The sequence below is a fragment of the Phyllostomus discolor genome, chromosome 5, assembly GCF_004126475.2.
Source record: "Phyllostomus discolor isolate MPI-MPIP mPhyDis1 chromosome 5, mPhyDis1.pri.v3, whole genome shotgun sequence".
Lineage (NCBI taxonomy): Eukaryota > Metazoa > Chordata > Mammalia > Chiroptera > Phyllostomidae > Phyllostomus > Phyllostomus discolor.
In genome coordinates this window covers 81,915,729-81,934,487 of record NC_040907.2, presented here as the reverse complement: position 1 = coordinate 81,934,487, position 18,759 = coordinate 81,915,729, and the positions used below count along the sequence as shown (strand labels likewise).

The following is an 18,759-nucleotide window of genomic DNA, read 5'->3' as shown; positions in this document are numbered from 1 at the left end:
CCTACAGAATGGCCTAGAAGGTTAAGATCCATGTAAAATTATCATAGTTGACACCCTGTAAAATGATCATGGTTTTGTGGAAAGACCACAGGGTTTGAGTCTGACTAGACCTAAATCAGATATCTAATGGCAACTCTTAAAAGCTATGTGACCTTGGGTACATTATTTAGTCTCTCTGAGCCTTGTTAGCCCAATTTGAAAAGGGAGGTGCTAATAAAAATAGCACTTGCTCCCAGCTTTATCACAGGAGATAAAAATATATGAAGCTGTTGTGTTAGCAGTAAAATAATGGAGAAATATGCATTATTAAGGTAACACTAACTACTGTAACAGAACCCCCCCCCCCCCATATCTGTGGTGTAATGCCATAGACACTTTTTTCCCAAAATGGGACTTGTTAATCTTAAGGTAACTCCATCCTTTGTGAAGATTTAGAGACCCAAACTCTGTCTCGTGGCTCCTTTGTTCCCACAGGTTTGCTGCGGAAGGGGAAAGAGTGTGGAGGAGCTCCTGTGGGAATTTTCTATAGACCGAGAAGTGGCTCAATTCATGGCCATACCTAAGTGTAAGGGATGCAGGGAAATTTAGTCTTGCAATGTGTCCAGGAACGAAAGGAAACAGTTCTGTGATTGACTTGCATTTCCAGCCTCCATCTTTTTGCAGATTAAGTGAATTAAAGCATAAGGGAGGGCTTTGTTAATCATAAAAAATGATAGGAACATTATCATAGCTGATTGTTTATGTAGATGTCTAAACACAGGAAAATTTCAAATAATGGAAATTTAAAGTTCTCATTCAATTTATTTGTCTTTTAATTTTTTTAAATCTTTACCAGAGGACATTTTTTCTTTCCATTGTTTGTGGAGAGAGAGGAAAGAAGAGAGAGAAACATACATGCAAGAGAGTAGAATCAATCGGTTGCCTCCCACACACATCTGTACAAGGGATCACATGTGTCTGGATCAGGGGTCCCATGCATCCATGTCTGGACCAGAAGCAAACCCTCAACCTAGGTATTGTATGTGCCCAGACTGGGAATCAAACCTGCAACCTTTTAGTTACAGGATGATGCTCCAACCAAATGAGCCACACCAACCAAGGCTGGGTTTTTGTTGTTGTTGTTTTTGTTTTAAATACCAATACCAAGAACAGAATGGTTTGCTGAGGCACATGGTGTGTGGTGACGGTCCCACCAGAATCAACATGAGTAACCTCAAGCTGCTTCGTGTGGGTAGTAATGGGCAGATTAAAAAGGACTCTACTAGAGGCCATTTAATCTTGCACAAAGCTCACAAATCTCAAAGAACAATGCTGCACATCGCCTACTGTGAAGCAGACTCATCAGATAAAGAGGTCGAGAGAAATTTGAAAAGAAAAGCATAGCTGGGTTCAACCAATGGTACAGATAGTTCTTTGCAAAAAAGCTGTTGCCTCCTTTCCTTTCTGTCTATGAATACCATAACGACACCTTCTGAGGATAAGTGAATTTGCCATTCCTCCATGTGCACCCAATAAGGGTTTACCAGTGGAGAAAAATGTCATATATTTTAAATTATAACATGATTTTTTGCTTGCTTAGGACATTTTTAAGGAAGTGAGTATGCATCAAATATACCGATTTTCCAGAAAAGAACTAAAAAAATGACACATTCATTTTATTTCCATCACTAAATATTTTGGGTTTTCTTTTTGACATGTTATTTTTGTTTTAAGGTAAGCCCAGATGTGTATTCAATGGACACAGAATGATGACAGATTTGTAATACATTCTCTGGTGGCTTCAAATGGCACATGTGCATTACATGCAGTGTTTTCTAAGGCATATCCTTTTTAATGCCTTTATTTTTTACCATTTTTTAATTTCTCAGATTATGTGCTATTCTTTACTTGAGAAAACACCTTTTTTCAGTCATTGTACTCGTTGGAGCCAACAGATAAATTCTATGACTACTTGATCTAATATTAATGTAGTACATCATCTTGTCACTCTGCTTCACTGCATTATTTTTTTTAACCTCATATATTTGTGTTTATTGCTAGTCTGCACCTACTTGAATATAAGCTCTATGAGGACAGGAATTTTGGATGTCTTTGTTCCCTGTGCTTGGTCCCTAGAATAGTGCCTAGAACCTAGTAGATGTCAATAACATCGGCTAAATGTATGCATACATGAAAATTAGGCTGGACATTCTGGATCAATGATCTTTCGCTGTGTATGTATTTTTTTATCTTAACATAAGGGATTTTTGTGTTTTAAGAAAACAGAGGTATTCCCTGGAAAATCTACACATAGGATATTCGTAATTTTAGGTAGTGAGAGGAAAATAAAATTTTATAACCACCTAAGTTTGTGGACCAGAGTAATACAACAATTGTTCATAACCAAAGCTGATGTACATCTGCTTCGTTTATCTAAGAACAGCAGTTAACCGCCATCGCATATACTTGGTACCAGGTGCCATTCTAAGCACTTTATCTGTGTTATTTCATTTAATTCTCAGAACATCTTCATGAGGTGGTGTCTCAGAAAATATCTTGGCCCTGCCCAGGCACTGGCATTTATGTTAGTACAAATGTCCCCTCACAATGTCCCCACCTGGCATAGATGTGCAGTTACTCTCTGGTTTCTCTCCCCAGGCTCAGCCAATTGAAGAACCACACTGTCTTTCCACATAGCTTGGATAGAATAACATGGGAAATGGGAGGGAAAAATGTATACAGGGACAAGTTAACTAACCAGCTTCTGAGGAGTAAATAGTTCTCACAGGAAAAGGGCACTGTGATCTTGGGTAGGGAGTGGGGAAAGTTGGGAGACAAATTTAAGAAACATTTAGAGCTTTTCGGTTATTTAAAGCTTTTCTTTTTGTTATCATTGGCTAATAGATAAATACATACACACATAAACTATAAAACACGGTAAAAATACTTTCCATTTTTTAAAAGATTTACTGACCATTCTTCTTAGAGAGAGAACTGAGTCCGGAAATGCCTGTTTGGTGTAGGGGAGACTCTTTAGAAATGGATAGAAGATGAGGATTAGGGAGAAGAGTTTACTGTGCTGAGGAGAAAAGCTGAGTAAAGAGGGGAGAGCAGGAAAACCCAGTGAGACAGTGGGACCTAGGGTGGTGAGGGCCAGGAAGGCCCCATGGTAGTTGTGCTAGAGAGTGTTCAAGATGGTCCCCAACAATCCCTGCTTCCTGGTGTTCACACCCAGTATCCACACCCTGCAACCATCTCCCACACTGTGCCACAGTTGGTCTGTGTGACTAAATAGAATATGGCAGGAGCGATGATACATCACCTCCAAGGCTAGATTGTAAAAGACTATGGCTTGGCCCTGGCTGGAGAGCTCAGCTGGTTAGAGTGTCATCCCAGTAGGCCAGGGTTCCATCCCCAGTCAGGACACATATAAAAAGCAACCAATCAATGCATAAATAAGTGGAACAACAAATTGATGTTTCTCTCTTTCTCTTTCTCTCTCCCTCCCCTCTCTAAAGTCAATTAAAAAATTTAAAAAACAACAACAACCGTGTCTTCTGTCTTGGACTTTGGTCTCTCTCTCTCTCTTTCCATCTCCCCCTCCCCTCACCCACCCCAGGAGAAGTCGATTGTCACTCTGTGAAAAGTCAGGGAGAAGCCTGTGTGTGGAATAGCAACACAGAGTGGATGCCAAGGCCCGATGGTGGGTGGCTGGTGGGCACTCGGGTTTTAATGTAAATCCCTACTTTTCCAGGCCCTAAGAACCAGAGAAGGAGGATCATGAGCATTAACTGTAGGAGAGACAAGAACAAGCATTGCATGTGAACTATCCACACACAGACTCGCTGGAACACCCTGTCCTTCTTACTAAAGTTTCCCCTTTCCCTGTATCTGAGATCTGGGGGGCTCCTATGTTCCCTTTGAATGGGATCATTTTGGGGGGCCAGCCTCTTTGGTTGTGGCTACTTTCCCTGTTGCTGCTATGTTGCAACTCAGCAGAGATGCATTTCCAAGGGTGAGGCTTCTTTCAGAGGCCAGGCTGCTGTTGGTGCATGTGTTGGCTCACTGCTCCTATCATCACAAATGGGGACATGGGAGCCCTGTCAGCAGCCTTTATTGCCACTGGGATGGGAGGTGGGTCTCTTCTCACAGAGGTAGCATTTTTTATTGAACTCCTTGTACTTGCTGCTTTAATTTTTAAAAACTATCCTTTTTTCTTGATGAAAGTATTCTTGGCTGAATCAGGGGACAATAAATGGGTCTACTCAGTGTCATACCCCAGAGAATCCCAGTGCACCAATCTTCAACGTGTGCTTAAGATGGAAGCAGGAACAGCTCCTTCCAGCTGGAAGCTCTCCAGGGAATTTCCTGGGAGTTAGGCAGCAGCCTTTGCCCCTTCCTGTTTTTTATGGACTTGTTTCCAGGGTCCCTGGCTCAGCTTCCACTTCCACGTGCTCTTTACCATTTCGCCCAGCAGACCCAGTGTTCTCATACTGCAAGGAATCCCTGCTTTTGTTCTTGAGAGCTGGACAAAGACCGAATTTTGGAGCTGGAAGGAATCTTAGAAAGATATCTAATTTTGCTCCCTTGCTTTCCACAAAACTAGAGAGGTGAAGTAATTTGTCTGTAGGTTCACATCTATTTAGGGGCAGAGCTGGAATCAATTTTCAGTCTCCTAGCATCTAAGTCAGAGTTCTTTTCACTGGAATGTTCACTCATTCCTCCAGAGGGATTCCCCAAATAGTAATTATCACCTCAGGGAACTGAGAGTGGTGTTCTATAATACATATGTGGTCAGCAAAATATGGGGCAGTTTTTAAGTAACTAAAAATAAATCAGAAGTACATCTTTATCTACAAAATTGAATTTATTGGAGGAACTATAATTTATATCCACCCTACAGATTCAAGATTAATCTAATATAAACAAGTAATGGTGAATTAACTCTTCTACTTTATTCTTGAGAATATGTATAATTGCTTTCTCTTCCTTGAAAATGAGTAAGATTTTTTATTGTTTCTGACAGCTTCAGGATTTTCAAGACAAAATGTGCAGTTTCTTGAGGTTGATGTTCCATTCAATCCACTAAACACATGTTAATCATTTGTGTAGTTTAAAAACATTACACTTATCTCTCTTATATTTCTGGGATAACTGGACTCCCGGAGAGATGCTGAGGGGAAGGACAGAGCCCTGGTGGGCCCTAGGAGACAGTGAGATTTCCAAGAACAGGAACTGCGTGTAACCCATCTCTGGATCATGACTGTCCCTCCCTATTTAACTTGCTGCTTTTTGTTTTAAACATTGTGAAAACCAACCATGACTCAAGGTCTGTGGAAATTCTGTTTGCATTAGCAGGGTCATTTCATTACAGGGACACTATGTCTCTGGTCACTTGACATGCGGTGTTTCGTGGGGCACACGGACACACTGCAGGTGTGCACGAAGGAGCAATGACCCCCAGGGTGGGGAACCAGAAACCAACCTGGGCTTCCCCATCCCCTGTCTGGATACCCCAGCTTCCTGAGAAAGAAGGTTCTATTGCTATTCCTTATCTATCCATGGCACTGTGATAATTGGGCACTGATTGGAAGATGTAGAAGCCAGGCTTGGTTTATGTCAGGGGTGTCAAACTCATTTGCACCAGGGGCCACATCAGCCTCGAGGTTGCCTTCAAAGGGCTGAATGTAATTTTGGGACTGTATAAATGTAACTACTCCTTCACAGTTAAGCAAGAGTTTGGCGCTGCCACTGGGTAGAAACAAGGTGCCGGGCTGGATAAAACAAGATTCGTCCTGAGGGCCTTGTGTTTGCCACTTGTGGTTTAATGGATGTGTGAGAGGAAGTAACAGGAAGGCCTTGGTCTGGCATCACTGAATTCCCCTTGTCACACCTGCCTGGGTGTTTTGCAGGGCAGCTGTGTCCTCCTGGATGCTCACTGGTAGGGCATGGTTACCAGCCAAAAGTCTAACCTCTTAACTTATCAGTCTTCACAGGCGTGGGCATGCTGTCCGTGAAGAGTACCCCTCTCTCCCTCCAGGTAGATGGTCCTGCCCTCTTCTGTTTCAGCAACCACTTACGTGCCACTCTCTAAGGATTAGAGAGTGGGAACCAATGCAGCAGTGATCTCTGTGAGCAGCTCCAAGGATGTCAAAGTGAAAATTTGATATAAGGAAACGATTAAGTTGCTTTTCTTTCTGGATACACTCTAAGGCAGTTCATTAATGTGAAATGGGTGAGTACGGCTTGGGAGCTGGGGGAAACTAGGTTGAAATATCCAGTCTGCCACTCACTGTGTGTGTGTGACCTTGGACAAGTTTCAAAACATCTCTAAGCCCAGTTTTCTTATCTGAAAAGAGGGGAAAATAACAATACATACATCACGGGGCTGTTACAATGAAAAACTGATAAAGAATGCAAAGTGCTTGACTCAGTGAACACCACCTATTATCATGGTTGAGCTTTGTGATTCGGAATATGACCCACTTTAGCTCTCTCATTTTTCAGATAAACAATCTTGAGGCTCAGAGATGTGAGTGTTATGTTCTGATCGCCACACAGTCACAGATAATGGTAGTTAAGGTTAGCTCTTTGACCCCCTGAAATGCCTTTCAATGCCTTTCTACATCATGCTTTGAGTCAAATTTGAACTGTGCCTCCAAAAAATAATGTGTATTTTTAAAAATATTTCTGATGAATGAAAGTGAATATAATCTTGTTCTATTTGTTGCCTAGAACTTTGGATGGTATGCTTTATAACATCAGGTCATGTGCAAATATGTGTTTAATAAATAATTGTTGACTGAAGAAAGCTAAAGTTAGAGTTGATGGTTCCATAAAAGTTAATATTAAAGACAATGCATTGTTTCCCCAAAAGACACAGTTAAGGATAGCAAGTCTTGAAGACTGACATTTTAACTTATTTTTACCCTATTTGCTATTCCAAGAACAACAAGGAAACTCTTTTTAAAGAAGTCAGTATAGTGAAAGTCAGACTGTACCAACTTGTTTGAACTGTGGGACTGACGTGGAAGATCTGCCTGCCGATAGGACGGTGGGGTCAGAGGTCACAGAGAAGGTGGATCATGTGCATCAGCTGGATACCATATTGTTTACTGCTTGGAATAAAATCCCCTCTGCTCCTGCTCTGAAGCACAGCTTCATACCAATTACTTAGGTACAAAGTTTACTTCCGATTTCAGCCTTAACAGACAAGTGCTGAGCCCATCAAGTTTTATTGCAGTCAATACATCTCCCTTCCAGGAGCAACTGGTCACAACCATTTCCAACACAAAGCTGCTTGGGCCACCCTTTCTTCTTTTTATAGTCTGTTTCCAGACACTCAGTGACCCATAAAGTTAACTTATAACCAACTCACAGCCATGACCAGAGCTGTTGTTCTTGTGTCTACCCCTCAAGTCTCCTGGCTCTCCAGGCAGGGCCTGTCGCCTTTTCCCAAGACGCGCGCACTTGGAGGCAATGAATCACGCTGTTGGCCCCAGGTGGGGTCATAGCTTTCAGTCCATCCCCAGGACCCGGGTCCTTAACCCAAACTGCTTCTTCAAATATTCTCCAAACTCTGGGATTTCTGGTTTGCCCTCATGAATGCCCATACTGTGTTTAATGCCTAGCAGAACCCTTATTAATGGAGATGTGGCTCCTGCCTGGTGAGTCGGGGTCAAGGCACACTGAGGGCTGCAGCCACCTGTGCACACAAAACAAAGATTCAGTTGACATTTCTAGCTTCATGTCCTGGTGGTGTCATTTTCAATCTAATTAATTGTCTTCTTCACCTCCCCTTCCTCTCTGACTAGGGTGAGTATATATATGATAGTGTGATGGCGTAACTTGGCCTGTAGGCAGAAGGAAATTTGAGAGTTACTTAATTTAAAGAAACTAATTCTGGTGTGGGGTTCATAAATGACTACATGCCTATGATTACTAAGTCATTTGACCTCCTAATTCAAAGGTTTGGATACATTAGTAAAGTTCCTTGATTACATCAACATTGTGAATAGTTAAAAGCAGAACCAGGTTTAGAACTCATATCTTCTCATTCCCAGTCAGATGTTTTTCTCATTACCCAATACTATGCTCCATCAAAATCTAATTTCGTTTTGTGGCAGAAAGATTGACTTCACAAATAGGAAGAGAGTAATGAAATGTGTTTTGGTTTCAGTAAACCTGGTAACTATTTCCCACAATATATTAATAAATGAAAAAATAAAACAGGAGTTAAATCTCGCCAGAGAAATACACAATGTTAGAAAATTCTGATTTACAGAATTTTTGGACTAGAAGGTGCTTTATGAAATAATCATCCAGCACAGTGAGTTTCACATGTTGCTCAGTGGAACTCTAGGGGCGCAAAGGTGCCTCATGGACCTTCTATAAATAGGGGAAGAGAGTATGCAGGACTCAGAGCCTTCTGCCTCAGGGCCACAGGAGCAAGCCGGTCTTCATCTGTTTTATATATTGGGGTTTTATGTTAGATTTTATGCTAAAAGATGAATCCACTTCTAAAGAAAGTTGGTGAAACTCAAATCTAGTTCAGCCCTGGCTGGGCTGCTCAGCTGGCTGGAGCATCGTTCCGATAAGCCAAGGTTATGGCTGTGGGACACACACAGGAATTAGCCACTGGGTGCATGGATGGGTGGAACAACAAATCAGTGTTTCTCTCTCTAAGAAAAAAATTAATAAAATCTAGTTCAAGCCCTTAATATACAGGTGAGAAAATCGTGCCCTTAAATTATTACCTTGTGTGGTTGCAAAGCAAGAACCATCCCATTCTAGGGATGAGGGAACCAAGATTCAATTCTTAAGAGATTTGTAGAAAGTTATGGATTTCATCAAGTGACAGAGCCAGGGCTGGTATCAGGTATATGTTTTTTATTCCTAGCCTGTGACTTCTCATCTCATATTATTTAATAATATTAAAAATGTGGGTGATCTTGTTGCTCCACAATCAAATTAAGTCCCAAAAGGAATGAAGAACCAAACGGGGGAGGAGGAGGGAGCAGAAAAAGAGAAAGCAACAATCAACAAATGTGGGGTGGGTGACTTACTCCTGGAATATGGAAACAGGTTGATCCTTTCTCCCTTCCTTTCCTCATGAGTCCTTTTCATTATGCAAGTTACTTGCTGCAAAGCTATATCCCCAGTACCTAAACAAAGGTCCGGCACCTAGTTAGAGCTCAATAAATATTTGTTGAATCCTCATGACATCTTCAAAACCCTTTTCTGGTCAAGAACTAGAGTATGATATGTTTAAAGATCAATATATGTCAAATTAGCATAAGCATAACTATTGAGTATAGTAGCTTTATTTCCGCACATAGTAAGTGTGCACAAGGCCTGTTCACAGAATGAACCCAAGAACTCAATTGGCAGTACTGAAATAAAGGAAGAGAACATGATGCAGAGTGGCTCACATACTCGAAGCTGCCCTGCCCTGGCAAATCCCCATGGTGCCTGGTGCAAGGCAAAGTTCCCAGTGGCAGCTGGCACCAACTGACCTCTGTCCCTGACAGAGAAAGTGCACAACCTACCCATAAACTACTGGGCTGATGTTCAATTGCCTTCTGGGGTAGCCTGACCCTGAATGAGCTCTAACAGAAACAAATAAAACCTGGGATCAGAAAGTTTTTATTATATCTTACTCAGAGTGGTTAGCATTTGTTGTAGACTATCAAAGAGTACTGTATGACATCTTTCCCTAGGGAACTTTGAGAATAGGATGGCCAGACGCTGCAGGTAGAAATATTCTTGTCTCACCTTACAATGGTATCAGAGCTTATGGTCTTTCAAAGAGCCTTGAGGCAGGGCAATGTATTAGGTGCCCTTCTGAGGCCATCTGCTATTTGTATTCGTTTCAGAGAAAACGGATACACAAGGTGAACTCCCCAAAACAAAAGAAGTAAAAGAGCATTGCAGGACAATGACACACACGTACCCCATTAATGGGATAAAATGTGTGACCATGAGATCAAAGAATGAGAATCTAATGGAAACCATGCTTGCCTCTTGGTCCTGGTTTTACCCATGTCCTGGGACATACCTCTGACATCGTGTTGTGGGCTGGTTTATGTCAACATGGTAGGATTACCATAGAAGTCATTAGTACTTTTGGATGTGGCTTTCCATTTACATAATTAAAACCAACTACTAAGCTGAAGTTTTCCTCTGACCCAATTCCTGACGTTCTTCTTTGGCCTCTTGGGGCCAATGTCTTGGATCTGCGAGGGGCTAAGGATGGTTCTGTCTTCATACCTGCACGAACCAGAAAATGCTATGAACTTCACTATTCTTTTTGTTTTAAGCCCTTTATTGGATCCGGGAGGCAGTCCCCAGGCTCCGGCACAGCAACAAGTGGCTGGTGCAGGGAGAGAAATCGGCCAGGGCTCCCGGCAGGGATCCCTGCCTGCTCTTCCTCCGCTTCCCACCCCGCCGCCCCTAGGGTTACTACTGCTTTGGAGTGTGGGAGTGGGAAACTCCTATTTTAAAGCGCTCAGCTATTTTTCACTTCTTGCTCGTCCACTCTGCCGCATGGGTTTCCAAGCTAAGAGGCAATCTCACACTCCCATTCCCGGCCCTACTCAGCCAGGGCAACAGAATAGCTGCACTCCCCGCCGCCGTGGTGCACACGCACAACTTGATTCGCACTCCCATTGGCTGCTGCCTGTTGCTAACCCACGTGATCGTCGCCGGGGCGCCCCGCCCCCGAACCCCGCCCCCGCGGGCTCAGGCTCCGCAGTGCGTTCCTACGAGACTCTTGGCCCTCCGCCGCCAGCCCTGCCAGACTGCGCCGCTGACGCCCACAAGGTGGCAGTCCCGCGCTGTTTGTGTCCTGGCCGGGGTCTGCGACAGTGGCGCAGGGAGTTCGTTGCTAGCAAGGACCTCCTGCAAAAGTTTTAATGAATGCAAACACTGCCGGGCCTCGGGCTCTCCCGGACCTCGGGTCTGCAGCCCTCCGATTTCGGGGTTCCTGTGGGCGATTTACACTTCATTGCCTCGATGCCATCTCCCGTTGTCTCCAACTCAGAATCAGGATTTGGGGCATGTGGTTGAAGTAGGTCTGTGGAAGTTTTCGGGAGTGTTTTGTTTGTTTTGCTTTAGAGACCTGATGCTGAGAATTGATTCTTAAAGAGACACTCGAACAATCCGACTGCAATTCCTTGTGTATTTCCTTGAGAGCCTTCCTTACTAGAGAAGCAATCCACAGCCTCCCTTTCGTGGTAAAAGATCTAAACCCGCAGCATTTCAGAAGTCTCTTCCTGCACTGTGTCCTGGGGTTCTCCTTGGCTAAAGGAGAGGAAGACACGACACAGGGAGCCTCCTGCTCTGCAGCTGTCCCGGGATGCCCTTAATTACAGGCACACGGAGAGATAAGCTTCTCTGACCTCGTATGACCCCGCTGCAGGCGCCAGGCGTTCTCATTTGGTGTGTCAGCCATGGCAGGGTCCACTTTTCTCTCGCTCACTGGAATATTTTTCCTTCTGTCACTTTTCTCCTTGACTTGTGGCTGGACCTATGTCCCTTAACTGCTGTCTAACCCCTCTCCAATCCCTCACTTCCAGGCTGTATGATTAGAGGCTAGGGACCCAGGAGAGGCCAGCAGTGATTTTTTTTTTTTTTTTTTGAGAGAGGTGTCCATATGTTGTGCTTTTTCATCTACTTCGAGGTAAGTGAGGATGGCTCCAGAGAACCACCTGGTGTTTCCTGGAGTTCGGGGTTCACTTATGTGACCTGAGAGCAGAGAGCTGTTTGTAGTGGCCAGAGAAGGAGGTAGCTGGGAACAGCCTGTAATTCCAAGAGCTGGCACGGTAAACATGCACTAACTAGTCTTCCTGTTGGCAAAGTGGATCTACTTCCCCTGGTAGGGGCAGGGCAAGGCAAACAGCACAATGTCCCACTGAAGAAAATCAAGTGCTTGCCCTGGAAGGGGACCTCCGGCAGTGAGGAAGGGGTACAGAAAAAACCCACAGGGAAGTACCCCACAAAGAAAAGTGCCAGCACTTGTACATTTGTTACCAACCCCCAATCACAGTTGAGCCCTCCTTGAAGAGCTTTGTTTGTCCTTTGGGTCCTGAGCGACCTGTACCACAAGCCAATGACTGGAGAATACTGAAGATCAAAAAAGGAACCAACACTGGTCATGTCCTCCCTACTGCAAGTTCATAAACCTCAGCCGGCTTCCAGTTGTCACTGGACATACTGAGATGGTAAAGTTTTACTGAGGCATACTGAGATGGTAAAGTTTTAATTTTGACTAGAATAAGCTTTTCAATATCTGAAAAGTGAGGCAATTCACGAATTCCTGAGATGGACCAGGTAAGCTGGTCAAAGAAATTTCATTCAAAGGTAGGAATTAATAACACTGATAGCAGCAAATATTTGTACTTTGTGTTTACCATGCATCAGCTCATTTAGTCTTCATAACAGTTTTGAGAAATAAATAGTCTTATTATTCCTATTTTATAGATGAAGAGGCTGAGACCCACTGATGTTAAGTAAATAGTGCAAGGTCCATAGCTAGTAAATGGAAAAATAAGAGTGTGGAGGAGCTCCTGTGGGAATTTTCTATAGACCAAGAAGTGGCAACCGGGATTGGAATCCAGACTTCGGAGTCCAGGTGTGGAACTAAAGTGCTTCCGTATCTGTGAATCTTTTTTCCTATTCTCAATCAAACTTTACCCAACTCCAAGGCCCAGGTCTAATTGTTCTGTCTAAGAACGTTCCTTGGTTCTGCCAGCTGAAAGAGCCTGCCTTGCTCTGTTTTCAGGGGTGTGGGCCTGGCTGCAGAGTGGCCATTGCCTTAGGCAGTGGAAGCATCTTAGGAGGAATCAGCTTCTGAACCTGTGGCAACTGCTCTTTTGAAGGTGGACATGATGTTTATAACCATTCGGAAGTCATTTGGAGTACAGAGAAAAAGCCAGTGATCAAGCTAAAAGGAACTATTTTTTGGTAAAAGGAAATAGGGTACACTCAAACTGAATGAGACTGGTTTTTCTTCAGTGATTTAAAAACTGCATCTAAATGTAAGCCCAAAGGAGAACCACCCCCCCTCCCCCAAAAGGTGAGTCATGGCCACCTTACTAGAAAGCATGTATTTTAAGAAACCTTGGCAGGTTAAAACCCATTTGGAAGTACATGTTCTTTTTAAAAATACATGTATTTTCTAATCATGCTCATCACTTTATATTTAACTCTCATTTGTATTCTTTTGCTACAACTAGATTATGAAATGGGAGGAAAAAGACTGTATCTTTTACTTCTTTTATATTTCCTTTCTCATGAAGCATGTAACTTAGTGACTTGCACATAGTAAATATAAAATAGATATGTTAAATTGACAAAGAGCCTTGTATGTTGGGGAAACTTTCTACCTGAGAAAAATTAAGTGGGGACTCAGGGCTGTGCAAATGAGTCTGGGTGCAAGGCTGCAGAAAAGGCACACGTGTAGAATAACATGAGAAATACTTGGCCTATTTGAAAAGAGTGTCTCACAGGAACAGAGTTTATCTAGTGGAATCATGGGAGATATAATTAGAAAGGGATGTTTTATGGGCAGATTTAATCTTTATCTTCTAGGCCAGTTGTTCTAATTTTTTTATCATTAGAGAATTTTCTCTGCGCTTCCCTAAGTAGGACCCCTAAACAGAAACACAATATGTAGAGCAGATAAAAGTAAAAGGTCTCTGGCTAAAGTCTTGGGAGAGGGGGCTGGGGACTGGCTCCCTCAACACGATCCCTCAGACACATACCCCAGGCACCTTGGGGAATCCTCGGGCACCTCCAAAGCAATTTGAACCACTAGTATAGGCCCTGGGGAGCCCTCGAATGGCGTGTTCCTTTTGTATCTTTATGTAAGTGTAGTCCCCAGCTTCCTGACAGTTCCCGATCTGCTCTTCACAACTTCGAATCTCCCCTCTTTCCCAGGAGTGTTGTGAGACCACTGTCCTGTGGCATACCCTACCTAACAGCCATGCCCTTTTCTCTCTTGCTAATGGGGCCCAACTTTAGTATGTGCAGCCATGCACCCAGTGACACCATTGAATCATGATTGCTCGAAGGCAGAGATTGGTCAAATCCAGCTGCTGACTCTTGGTAGATAAAATTTTATTGGAACAAAGACACTCATTTGTTTACCTCTTGTCTGCAGCTGCTTTTGTGCAACAATAGCAGAATTGAATAGTTGTGGCATTGAGCCTCTGGCTGGGAAAGACTAAACAATTTACTATCTGTCCCTTAACAAAAAAAGTTTTTAGGCAACTGTGGTACTCCCATTCTTCTATGCCAGGATTAGGGGTAGACATAATAACTTTTGACCAGAAGAAGTCAAAAGAAATGTAAGGTAACATTTTCTGGAAGCATCTAAAAATATTTTTCTTCTTGATAAGAGAGAGAAACTCAAGGAGAAAATTCTTTTTGTCCTCTTCCCTTCTATCACATGAGGATATGATGTCTGGAGCTGTGGCAGCCATATTGTTATCATGAGGAATAGTCAATGAGCCTGATTTCTTGATGGCATCCTTAAGTCACCACACCTACTTTGCACCATCTACCTTCATAATTCTTGCTGAGCAAACAATCAAAATCCCTAGGGTTTAAACAAGTCTTCAGTGGGTTTTTGTCATTTGCCACTTTATGTAGAATAAGTTAGGGTATTTTGCTTAAAGTCTAGCAACAAAAGGCAGAAGGTTCTTGTGGAAGTTGTGCAATGGAGTGAAGTATAGCATATCTAATGGATACTGATAATGATGACTAATAATTATTGAAAGCTTATAGCATGCCAGTCACTATACCAAGTACTTTACGTTCATTTTATCATTATCACAAAATCCTACAGAGACACTTTTGTTATGACCTCCATTTTCCAGATAAGGAAAGTGAGGTTTAGAGAAATTTAATGCTTATTTCAATGTCACACAATTAAGGGTAGAGTTCAAATTTATACCCAGGTCTGCTGACTTCAAAAGCCAATATCTTAACCATGACTTTACGCTACCATCTCTTCTGACAGACCTGAGTTCAAATTCCAGCTCGTCCACTTAGCAAGCAAGTTCCTTAACTTTCTTGAGCTTCAAATTTTCTCTAATATTCTGAAGATAATACAATACCTTTCTCAAAAACAAAGAGTTTCTGCCCCGTGCCTGAGACATGGTGGGTCACTGTTTTCCTTACATGCTTGTTTCTTTAGGGGTGAATGGATGGCAGTAAATGAGCCAGAGGAGGAACCAAGGGATAGAAAAGATAGTGGCCAAGGAAGTGAAAATAGACTCAAGTGAGCAGAGAAAGACACAGCAATTCCTGAAACATTAGAGGAGGTCTGGAGCAGGGTCAACAAGGGAGAGCTAGATACAGTGAGAACCAGGACATTCACTCCCGGCTACAGGAGAGTTTGAACAAGAACTTGTCGGCCTTGTGGTCAGCTGTGGCCTGAGAGTGCTTTCTAGTCTGCTGCCCTGTCTCAAGGTTCTTTGAATAATTCTAAAGAACCAAACAAAAGGAAATTCCTTGAGTTGTTATTATTCCCCTTCCTGTAAAACTGAGTCATTGTGCAGAAGCAAGCGCTGTTCGAGGTGTTGGTCATTGGTCCCTTGGCCATTACTTAGCACACTGGTGTTTTCCTTGCTGTGGTGAGGCCATTTGCCCACGATGAATGGAAATCTGAGGACTCTGAGGAAGGATCAGAGATTACCTTTGTGGGTATCAGCTTTATTTTAGTGATTTCCTCTCTGAGCTTTACTATACAATTTTTAATGGAAAAGAATAATCAGGACCAGTCCACTTAAAGAGCTTATGGAAAATATATATGAAATTTAGAGTTTAAAAAACAGATTTAACTGTTAGGACTATTCTTTAAAAGAGAACAAAGGAAAGCCAGGAAAACAACCCCAATGGCTTATTATGTAATATCCAGATGTTTAGCATCAACCAGGCCAGATGATGGGGTGACATTTTCACTCTTCATCTGGTTGCTGTGGCCTCACTCTAGATGCAGTGAAAGAGAGAGAGTTGTGTAAGAAGCTTGCTGGAGTGGCCTCATCCTTTCTGTCGATGTGCCCTTCAAGAGACCCGTGAAGGTTCAGCTGCATCTGTAAGTTTGGATGTGGCTGATTCTTAATGAACACAGTCCTTAGACCCAGCATGGGCTTGAGAAGCTTCTGGGAATCATCAAATATTGGTTTCAGGTAGACAAAGCAGTGGGTGGAAGAAATGTTTCCTTCTCATTCAGATGTTTTAGGCTCGAATAGACCTAGAATTGTCGCATCGTAAACATAGTAATCTAACATAATATTAAAATATGCCTTGGGGCTTGTTACGAGTGACAGCTGCTCTTCAGAGTGATAGATAGATGCCCACATTTCAACTTGCTTTGTTTGTCAGCGTGTACGTTTGTTCCTGCCAGAAATGCCAGCGCAGGGCAGCAAGCACATTCTGCTAGAATACGAAAACCAAGACCTGATTAGTGGAAGCGTTTGTTGAAAAAGCATTTTCACTGCACACTAATCTCTACATATCCTGTGGGGAAATCCTTTCAATCCCATACCTGATAAATAAATCTGGCAAGTGAATAAACACTCTGTAAGTCTCTTACTGATATATAATTCCACCTGTTATGTGAGTTCTGCCGGCCTCGGAGCTCAGGCAGCATTGTGTACCTTTCAGACTGACCTGGAACAAAGCCTGCCGAGAAAAAGAAACGTGTGCCGCAACCCTGCCTGGCACTGAGCACTTGACTGCAACCTTTCATAGGAACCAAGGGGGTGTTCAGGGCTAATGTTGACGTCCTGGATTATGGTTGTTATTATTTGGCACTTTTGTTGAACTTGAATACTCCACTAGGCATTGTATAATGCTGCAGATCAGAAACATTATGCTCTTTTTCCTCTGGTTTTCCACTCAGGGCAAGGGTAGGGGTCCTGCTGCTGCTACAAAATCCTTTTTAAAAGTTAGAATGGAGTCTCAGTGCAAACACTTGTTCTTCTTTAAAGCCCGTGCAGTCTCCACTGTTCTGCAGGAGTCTTGTAATGCTGCTCCACTGCAGTTCAGACATCCTGCATTATAGTGATTATCTTGTGGGTTCCTGAGGGCACAGGTTATGCCTGGCACATCCATTATAAATTAGCCACTCATTAGTAATTAATGAATGAATGAACTTCAGTCCTTTGTAAGTTTCTGTGCATCTGTGTGTGAGGTATTGCTAGAGAACAATAGTTAGGTTCTGTTAAATTAGGGATTTATTTCAAAATGAATTAGGAAAATTCTCTTAAGTCTTTCGTATGACCCTCAAAGATGGCAAAGGGTCTGCTGGCTGCATGTAGTAACAGGGCAAACTGCGCCAGTACAAACTACGCCACCCGAGGCATGTCTTGTGTATCTGAAAAAGCACTGTGCAAAGGAAACCCCCTAGATGTCCCATCAGCTCACTGGACATATACATGCACACATCAAAAATACCTTTACAAACCTCAGCGGATTCAGGTTCACTGAGTGATGTATACAAGTAGTCATGTATGCATACAGTTGAAACAAGTTTCAAGATGATAATGGTAAAAGAATCAGATTGATTGACTGATGTCTTATAGACAAAAGAACTCCCATTGGTTTTCCATTGCTGCATAATGAATTACCCCCAAACTTAATGATTTAATACAGCGATTATTTATTATCTCAGTTTCTGAGGGTCAGGAATCTGGGTGTGGCTTCTGGAGGTGGTCTGGGTCTCATGAGGCTGCAGTCAGAATGTCGACGGGGGCTGCGTTCATCTGAAGGTTTGACTGGGGCTAGAAGATCTGCTTTCAGGATCATGCAACTCACATGGCCATTGGCAGGACACCTTGGTTCCTCAGGACATGGGCCTCTCCATAGGCTGCTTGAGTGTCCTCATGATGTGGTGTTACTTCCCCCTAGTGGGTGATTCAAGAGAAGGAGCAAGGAGGATACCACAGTACCTTTTATGATTTGGTCTCTAGAGTTGCCCACCATCCCTTCTCCTTTATTCTGTTCATTAGAAGTGAGTCTTTAAGTCCAGCCAATATTTGAAGGGAGGAGAAGGCTTCACCTATTGAAGGGAAGAACATCAGAAATTTCATGAACATATTTTAAATACACCACAGAGCTGTTGCTTCCAAGGATGTTTTAAGCACCAGCTGGCCTTTCCTGATGTGCACGTTGAATGTGTAAATCCCGCCTGCTCTGCACTCTGTAAGGAGTCTGCACAGAGTTACCCAATATGAGAAAGAAGTCATCTGAAAATCAGGACCTGTGGCTCAGAGTATTTGACCTTATAGCTTCCACTTCGAAACCAGTTTTGTTTCCTCTGCCTGCAACTTGGAAAGGCTGCTCACTGACATCCATCTGCAACCCCTCTAAAGAAGAATGACAGTAATGTTCACTAGTAGCCATGCTAAGTGTTCCAAAAATACAAATTCGTTAAATTCTCACAACGACCCCATGAGCCAGATGTTTTTATCATCATCCCTATTTTACAGATGGGGACACAGAAGGCTGAAGTCATCTGCCCCAGGTCACCTAGTCAGTATATAGTAGCACAGGGATCTGCACGCAGGAAGCCTGCTTTCTCCACTGTGTTAAAGTGCCTCTGCCTTCAGGTGAACTGACTTTCTCCATCCAGAACTCCTAAAGTCAAGTTTATATGTATATTGTGTAGCTTCTGCTTTAAGTCAGAATATTTCAAAAACACTCTGCAGAGTAGGACAGGACTGAAATCTGGCATTTATCACCATCATCACCCCTGCGCTCTGGTTTGGACCT

At 42.9% G+C, this 18,759-nt stretch overlaps 2 long non-coding RNA genes across 2 annotated transcripts; one reads left to right on the top strand and one right to left on the bottom strand.

Moving 5' to 3' along the window:
• Nucleotides 1-7,198: 7,198 nt before the first annotated feature.
• LOC118500721 lies at nucleotides 7,199-9,882 on the bottom strand. The gene is made up of 2 exons (XR_004903299.1): nucleotides 9,754-9,882; nucleotides 7,199-7,684 (listed from the first exon to the last, which is right to left on the bottom strand). It is a non-coding gene; the product is annotated as an uncharacterized LOC118500721 (long non-coding RNA).
• A 2,695-nt stretch (nucleotides 9,883-12,577) lies between these two features.
• On the top strand, nucleotides 12,578-13,043 carry LOC118500720. The gene is made up of 2 exons (XR_004903298.1): nucleotides 12,578-12,610; nucleotides 12,761-13,043. It is a non-coding gene; the product is annotated as an uncharacterized LOC118500720 (long non-coding RNA).
• The last annotated feature ends 5,716 nt before the right edge of the window (nucleotides 13,044-18,759 follow it).